Source organism: Carlito syrichta, unplaced genomic scaffold (assembly GCF_000164805.1).
Source record: "Carlito syrichta isolate Samal-C Ts95f unplaced genomic scaffold, Tarsius_syrichta-2.0.1 Scaffold315709, whole genome shotgun sequence".
Classification (NCBI taxonomy): domain Eukaryota; kingdom Metazoa; phylum Chordata; class Mammalia; order Primates; family Tarsiidae; genus Carlito; species Carlito syrichta.
Window position 1 is genome coordinate 131,539 of NW_007259805.1, and position 8,619 is coordinate 140,157.

The 8,619-nt window shown below is 45.5% G+C and overlaps 1 protein-coding gene across 4 annotated transcripts in view; it reads left to right on the plus strand.

Moving 5' to 3' along the window:
• Positions 1–3,923: 3,923 nt before the first annotated feature.
• Positions 3,924–8,619, plus strand: part of CAP1 (cyclase associated actin cytoskeleton regulatory protein 1) — a 30,394-nt gene continuing 25,698 nt past the window's right edge. For 2 of the 4 annotated variants that reach the window (XM_021706522.1, XM_008073169.2), the window contains exon 1: positions 4,000–4,122. The gene's annotated coding sequence lies outside the window, so the exon portion shown is untranslated. Of the gene's footprint in view, positions 4,123–8,619 lie in introns of all 4 variants that reach the window. The other 2 variants (XM_008073170.1, XM_021706521.1) reach the window with 2 other exon arrangements.

Consider the following 8,619-nt stretch of genomic DNA (forward strand, 5'->3'; position numbering starts at 1 on the left):
GCTTTGTCTCTGTTTCCAAGATGGCACCTTGTTGCTGCATGAAAAGCGAAAGGCAAAAGGGCTTAGCCAGTTCCCTTAGCCCTTTCAGAGGGCACTCATCCACGAGGTAAGAGAAACCAAGGCCTAGTCACCTCCTAAAGACTTCACCTCTTAATACTATTGCATTGGGGATGAAGTGGCAACACTAACTTTGAAGAAACATTCAAACCATAGGACCGACCAGATCTAGCCTGAAGGTTCATATTCAAATTATTCCTTTTGTCTTCTAATGATCACCATCCTCATTCTCTCCTTTATAAGAACAGTGTCTACTGCATCCTCATACCACAGCTTGATTCAGATCCTCACTAGATCTTTGCATTTACCTTCTAACAGGTCTATCCATCTCTTCTGTTGACCGCTCAAGTCCATACCCGACACCAGGGCTAGGGTCCTGGACCAGTACTAGTCAGTGGCCTTTAGGAACCAGGCCATACGCAGGAAACGAGTAGCTGGGTCGGGGGGAGGAGCTCCATGTTCTTTCAGATCAGCAGCAGCATTAGATATTCTTTTTTTCTTTTTCTCCAAATTCTTTTTTTTTTTAATTTTTAAAGAGTTTCTTTCTTTCTTTTTTTTTTTTTTTTTTTGAGTTGGAGTCTCACTCTGTCGCCCAGACTGGAGTGCAGTGGCCACTCCCGGCCACCGCAGCCTCGACTTGCTGGGCTCCGGCGATCCTTCTGCCTCAGCCTTCCAAGTAGCTGGAACTACAGGTGCGCGCTACCACGCCCAGCTAATTTTTTAAAAATTTATTTATTGTAGAGATGAGGTCTCGCCAAGTTGCCCAGGCGGGTCTCGAACCCGCGGGCTCAGGCAATCCACTCACCTCAGCCTCCCAAAGGCATGGGATAAAGATTTTCACAGAAGCCCTAACTCTATTGTGAACCGTGTGTGCGAGGGATCTAGGTTGCATGCTCCTTATGAGAATCTAATGCCTGATGATTCCCCCAGCCCTACCCTCCCACCCCCGTGGGACCGCTGCCCAACACTATTGCTAGAATTGAATTTTCTTTTTTCGTTTTTTTTTTTTGAGTTGGAGTCTCACTCTGTGGCCCAGGCTGGAGTGCGGTGGCACGCTCCCAGCCACCGCAGCCTTGACCTGCTGGGCTCAGGCAATCCTTCTGCCTCAGCCTTCCAAGTAGCCAGAACTACAGGCACACACTACCATGTCTGGCTAATTTTTTATTTATTGTAGAGACGAGGGCTCACCAAGTTGCCGGGGTGGGTCTTGAACCTGCGGACTCAAGCAATTCACTCGCCCTGGCCTCCCAAAGTGCTGGGATTACAGGCTGAACCACCAAGCCCAGCCTAGAGTTGAATTTTCAAAATACAATATAACTAGCTCTCCTTTGCTTTCACATTAAGGTTTTACCTCTCTCGTCTAGTACAGTTTGTGTAATCTCTTTTTTTCAGCTTTATATCCTATTTCTCTCCTATAGGAACCTCTCACCTCAGCTGGCACAGATTCCCATCTCCACTACTGTTTATTCACGTTTGCTCGGCAATGTCTACCCATTCATCTCGGTTTAGGAAATTACTATTCTGAAGTCAAGACACTCACTGAACATGTGTTAGAAGAGAGCTTACCATGGATGAGGCACTGAACACTGGGCACTGGGCAAGATCAATGAGGAGGAAAAAGCTGGAAGCCAGAAGTAAGCACATCTACTGATGACCACCTCAGATGGTAATACCATTTCCAGGATAGACTGTAAGCTCCATAAGCGCAGTGACAACGTCTGACTTGTACAAAATAGCACAGTGCCTGGCACATAAGAAGAGCTCAATAAATTTCCTTCAGTGAATAAATACATAAATAAAAATGACAGATATTGTTCTTAAACTATCTCCCACTGGAGTTACAAGTGCATGTGTCTAGACTTTAAAGACTAGAAGTTCTTTAGAGTGGAGCAGTTGTAACTTACTCGTGTTCATTCTTTTTTTTTTTTTAATTTTGAAGATGTGGGGTACAATTCAGGGTTAGGCATACAAATGTTCATTATGCAAGTACATGTGTCCATTTTTTACAAAAAATCACTCTACAAAGTGATTTCACATAGGTTATTGCTTGTTTCTCATTATAATCCCAATCCCATGAATTATCCCCATTTCCTTTTATAGAAAAGGAAACGTCCTTCCTTTCTTCCTTCTCCTTGTTTCCTCTTCTCTCTCTTCTTCCTCTAGGATGCATGTATTGCCTATGTATTTCATGTGACTAATCCAGAAAGAGACTTAGAAGACCTAAAGGCAGATCCAAAGATTAGAAGGGACTATTTGCCCTAGGTTTCATAAACATGAAACACTCAAATTTAACCTTTTGATGTTATGTCCAAATAAAGAGTGTGTGAGTGATGGTGATTTCTGTTAAATGAAAATATTTAAAATATAGTACCATTTTTGCACCACATTTTATCATGCTGTAATTTTCTTTAAAACATACTGGGAGTCATAAAATTGGGAAGAGGCCCAGCAACCTGTCCAAAGTAACCTGATCAAACTCTGACTCCTAGTAAAGGGCTAAGCCAGGACTGAAACCCGGCAGGTCCACAGATCCAGAGGTATTCACTGCCCCAAATGACTCCAGTATGGTCTGTCTTAGGGGTTAATTAAGCTCATGGGATTTAGGGCCAGATAGATGTGTTCCTTTCAAAGTTTCAACAGTTACTTTGTGACTTGGGCAAGTTAATCCTTATTTGAAAACCAGAGGACACAATGGTACCTACCGCAGAGAGTTGATATTAGGATTGAATGAAAATGCTCTTGAAGTACCCAGCACAGACCTGGCATGTAGTCAGCGTTCAGTAAATGGTAGCTGTTATTATATGAACTATAGTTATTGAATGATTGACTTTGGTAAATAACGCCTGCATTCAACTTGAAACACGGGGCTGTCGCAGCCGTTCAGCTGAAGGGGTGGGAACTGTAGCAGTTGCCAAATTTTTCTAGAAATAAATCTTTGTGGGAGGATAATGACCGGTTGGAAGGCTTGAATCTCGAGGGAACAAAGATCTGACCCCCCATTCCAAGGAGCAAGGAAGTGAAGTCTCCCCTGCAGGCTGCAGCCACCGTGCGATCCTTCCCCGGACTGAGCTGCAACCAGCTGGGCACGCCTAGCCCGGGGTAAAGTTGCCTCCGAAGCGGGATTTTAGCGGATCTTCTCTAATTCCGCTCATCATAGTCTCGGGGACCACACCCTGCGCACCAGGAGGAAGGACTCCAAAACCACAGGGCGGAGGCTTCCGCGCGGCCCCAGACCTGACCATCTATGGTCACAGAACACGCCGAACAAACAGGAAGTAGGACGAGAGTGAAGGATCTTTCTCCACCTTCCCAGCCCCAGCAGAGCAAGCCGGGCGGGGGCGGGCACACCCAGACACCCAGGGCTGGCCCACGGCGCCCTCACTGACCCTCCTCCCCACGCCCAGCCTCTGCAAGTCCTTCTAAAAAAAATCCAGACCAACCGCTTTCCCACGTCACAAACGAGGAAACTGAGGTATGCACGCCCACAGAAAAGTGGGGCTTAGTCTCGCTCTCCACGGAGGGTTAAGAGGGTTGCCCGGATTCCCCCTTTAAGAAACCTGCCTCTGCTCTTTCCACGACCCCTTCCGGATTGCAGGTAAAGTGAACAGACCTTTACCACCGACAACAAACTGATAGAAGAATTAGCCGCTCATTCGTCCTCTTTTTCGGAGGTGGAGCTTAGTCAGGGAGTTCGGCTCTTCATTGGTCCGAGCCTCAGAGGGCGTTTCCGGCTCTGTACAGTGGAGTGCGGGGCGTGGTTAGGATGTGAGCCCGCCCTTCCCAGGTCGCTCCCGCCTTCGAGGCGGGGCCATTCCCAAATACCCTCTGGGTTAGCCGGGATTCTCTCTGCGGGGCGTGGTGAATACGGGGCGGAGTCTTGAGCGGGGCAATCAGACTTCCTCCCTAGTCTTCGGCTAGCCTAGCGTTTCAGCCGCTGGCTCATTTCCGGTGTGGGTGCCGCGCCCAGTGAGGGCCCGGAAGTGGGTCGCGCGAAGATTGCTGGGCGGTTCTTGCCGGAAGTGGAGAGCGGCTGTTCGCAGTCCCGAGGTGAGGCAGAACTCTGAGGTGAGGGTGTGCGGCTGTGTAGGGACTGGGGTCCCTTCCAGGGCCCTTCGGCCCCTTGCGTTGTTAATGGCCCTCCTGGCCTACGCGCGTGTGGTGATCCCTGCTGAGGGGGCCGGGGCTGAGGCCCTCAGGCCGACTCGGACTCCTGGGCGCGGTCTCTTGAGGTGGGGCCGGGGTGACCAGTTGAGTCTGGCTGTCCCGGGGAGAACCCTCTGCTCGATTTCGCAGCGCTGTCCATGACCTCAGTGGAGACCAGATTCCTGAGGTGCTCTGACTGAAAGAAACCTCCGAGACCTTAAGAGTCTTACCTGCTCCTTGTTCTCGCTCCCAGTGTACCGATGGGTAAATTGATCCCCGGAGAAGCAGCTAGTCTAAGATATATAGCGAGTGAGGAAAAGAATCGGAATTATGATCCCAGATCCTTAGATGACCAGTCCCAGATCCTTCCTATGTTCCTTGGAACCTCTCGCTAACTTGGGGTGGTCTTCCGGTAGCTGTCGCCTCATGGGCTGCTGCAAGTTAAAGCCACCCGCCGCGTGGAATTTTTGTTTGCTTGTTTGTTTGTTTTCAAATTCAGCTGTATGGAATGCCTGGGCGGTCTTAAAAGAGATGCAGGCAAGTCGTTCAAGCCTCTCCTTCCTCCTAGACGGCTGCTCTTGTTCCGAAAAGCCAAGCCAACTTTATTGGAAGTGTTGTGTACTTCCGGACCTGAAATCGGAAGGCTCAGGTTTGGTGTGGCCTCACTGCTACGTATTTGTGGCCATAGAGGTCTTATTTAACTTTTTGAGCCTTGTTTTGCTCATCTTTTAAGTGGAGATCTCTGCTGACCTCACAGATTAAGTTCAGTATAACAAATTGTGTTTATTCTGGGCCGGCATTCTTCCAGCTTTGAAACAAAACAGGATAAACTCTTTCCTTATGGGGCTATAGGTATTTGCAGGGACTTTTAAGAAGTAATTATAGATGTTGATGAATGTTAGAAAAAAACAGTGTGCTATCACGTATGGAACAAAGGGTTCAGGAAAAGTCCTTCTGTAGAAACAGAGTTCAAGACGAATTTTGAAGGGTGAACAGTAATAAATTCGAAGAGGGGATGAGAACATTTTAGACAGATTAGTATCAGAACTGTGTCAGTTGACGCTTTTTGTAGGAATCTGTCTTCAAGTGAAAATCTAGGGTCAGCTTAGCATATTAGTCATTTACCAAACATTTATTGAAACCTTAATGTGGCTATGTGCAGTGTCTTGTGTCTGTAATCCCAGCACTTTGGGAGGCTGAGGCAGGAGGATTGCTTGAGGCTAGGAGTTTAAGACCAGTCTGGGCAACATAGTGAGTTCTTCATCTCTGTTATTTAAAAAAATTAATTAAAAAAAGATCTCAATATGTGCGAGGCACATACTAAATGAGACACTTAGCTCTTGTGTCTAAAAATACAATTGTCCTCATGAAATTTACAGTGGAGGAGGGACCAGACAAGTAGTAAATGAGAGATGGTTTACAGTGTCATAGTGTATAGCACAGGGCTACAAGAGCATAGAAGAGAAATACGTGAGCTGGGTATGCGGGCTTCCAGGCTGGAATGGGAGGCTAAATCTTGCAATATCTATTTTTTTTTTTTTTTTTTGAGTTGGAGTCTCACTCTGTCGCCCAGACTGGAGTGCAGTGGCCGCTCCTGGCCACCGCAGCCTCGACCTGCTGGGGCTCCAGCGATTCTTCCACCTCAGCCTTCCAAGTAGCTGGAATTATAGCCGTGCGCTATCATGCCCGGCTAATTTTTTGATTTATTGTAGAGATGAGGTCTCACCAATTTGCCCAGGCAGGTCTCGAACCCGTGGGCTCAGGCAATCCACTCACCTCTGTCTCCCAAGGCGCGGGATTACAGGCTGAGCCACTGAGCCTAGCTCTTGCAGTATCTATTTACCCACATGGTGAATCTGGAGAAGGGATTTCCAGGCAGAGAGAACTACAGGTGGAAGGACCTGAAGACCTGGACACGTGAAAGACCATAATGAGTCGGTGTGCCTGGAATTCCATTAATGCTTGGGAAAGTGGAGGAAATGAGAAGTAGTCGGGTCAAATATGGAGGACCTTGTAAGCCATGCTAAGGAATTGAGATTTTACCCTGAAAACTATGCTTTGAAGGGTTTTATGTAGGAAAATGATGTCATTAGACTTATGTTTGAAAATGTTCACTCTGTCTAATGGGAAGGGACCAGACACTGGGGAAGTAGACACTAAGGAAGTAGACCCATGTTTGGAAGCTATTGCTGTAGTTATGGCCTGAACTAAGACAACGGAAATGGGAATGGAGAGCAGGGATCGGATTTGAGTAATATTAAGAAGATGGAATCCATAGAATTGGAGGTTGATTATGGGATTGAAGTAGGTGTTAGTGTAGGACTAATGCACAGTTTTCTAGCTTATGACCCATTCAGATAAGGAGCATGAGAGATAAATTAGGGAGATAACACAGAAAGAAAATGAATTTTGAACATGTTTAGTAGTTTGAAGGTATTTGTAGTACATCCGGGTAAAGATGTCTAATAAGGTATCCCAGCTAAAGGAAACAGCAAAAGCAAAGATGTGGAGGTAGGAGAGGATCTATCAGTGAAGCACTGGGGCCTGGAGTTTTTAAGAAGGTAAGACAAAAAAAATGTAGATGTCTGCTGGGTTTGAAGGGCTTTTAGTGCCTTGTTTGACTGCAGTTATATTTGATTTGGTGGTTGGCAGTTTGCTAATTGAGTGGTCAACTCAAAGAAAGAAAGAAATTTCTGTGGGAATTTTCCACCTTCTCCAGAAATACTTCATCAGTCAGTGGGCATAATTGATGTCTCAGAGGAGCTTAAATAAAATGGTACTAGTGAAAGTACTTTATAAAGTATAACCTACCATGCAAACCAAAAGTGATTGTTAAGATTCAGTGAGTATGTTTTTGCTTTGAGGTGTTTTGCTGTCGAGTTTGTAAAATGTTTTGATTCCAACCTGAGGGGTGATCTTTTTTTCTCATCCTTTTTTTGACTGTACATCATTTATTTAGTTGCAATTGTTTTAATGGGCGACTGAGCCTTTAAAAAGTGACTTCCTCCTTTCAGTTTTCTGTGAAGCATTGTGAGTAAAAGGTTCATTTTATTTAAACAAGGAAATGCAAAGTTGTTGCTGAAAGTTGAACCTCTGGTTTGAAATTTAATGCTGAGATTTGAAATCCAAGAATCCTTGATCTCGGATCTTACCCAGTCCTAGTGATTCTTCCTTTGAAGTTCATCATCCGTTTCTTTCTTTATTTGTACTAACCTGGCTTTCATACCTGTCCTTCATCTTTTCTAACACAACCAAACTCATGCTTTTAAAGTTCTTTGAAAAGTACCATTTTCATCTCATTACCCTTCAGTGACTTAATATTCCCAAACAATCAAGTCTAAACTCTTTTATGCAACTTATCAAATTCTTCACAATAAGACCCTCATCCTAATTAATTTTCACCTGAGTGGTACAGATTGACTGTCTAGTCTAGAAAGTCTTGAACTAGCATTTTATTTGAACCTTTTGGACTTCCCTTTGCCCCTTATTAAATTAAAACAGTTTCTCAAGCTTGGCACAGTTGACATTTTGGGAACAATAATTCATTGTGGGGTTGTCCTGTGCATTGTAGGATATTAAGCAGCATTTCTGACCTTTACCCATTAGATGCTGGTAGCACTTCCTCACTTGTGACAACCAAAAATGTCTTCAGGCATTGTCAGATGTCTCCTGGAAGACAGAATTGCCCTTGGTTGAGCACCGCTGCATTAGAAATTATCATGGCTGCCAGGCGCGGTGACTCACGCATGTAATCCCAGCACTTTGAGAGGATTTCCTGAGCCCACGGGTTCTAGACTAACCTGAACAACATGACGAGACCTCATCTCTACAATAAATAAAAATTAACTGGGTGTGGTGGCGCATGCCTGTAATTCTAGCTACTTGGAAGGCTAAGGCAGAAGGATTGCCTGAGCCCAGCAGGTTGAGGCTGTGGTGGCCATGAGCATGCCACTATACTCCAGGCTGGGCAGCAGAGTAGGACTCCAACTTAAAAAGGAAAGAAAGAAAGTAATTATCATAGCTATGATTGTATAATGTCTTATCTTCCCAACTAAGTTATGTGAGGGCCAGCTCCATAGCCACACTTGGCACAGTATATGGCATATAATAAGCACTTAGTACCTTGCAATGAATGCATCATTTGTTTTCATTGAGGCATCAAGAAATTATTTTTCCTTTAAGGAATTTCTTGGTGATCCTTAATGGACTACTTGCCTCCTTTTTCCCCCTACAGAGGGTGTGATTTTATTTTTTTTTTTTTTTTGAGTTGGAGTCTCACTCTGTCACCCAGACTGGAGTGCAGTGGCCGCTCCCGGCCACCGCAGCCTCGACCTGCTGGGTTCCGGCGATCCTTCCGCCTCAGCCTTCCAAGTAGCCGGAATTACAGGCATGTGCTACCACGCCCGGCTGATTTTTTTA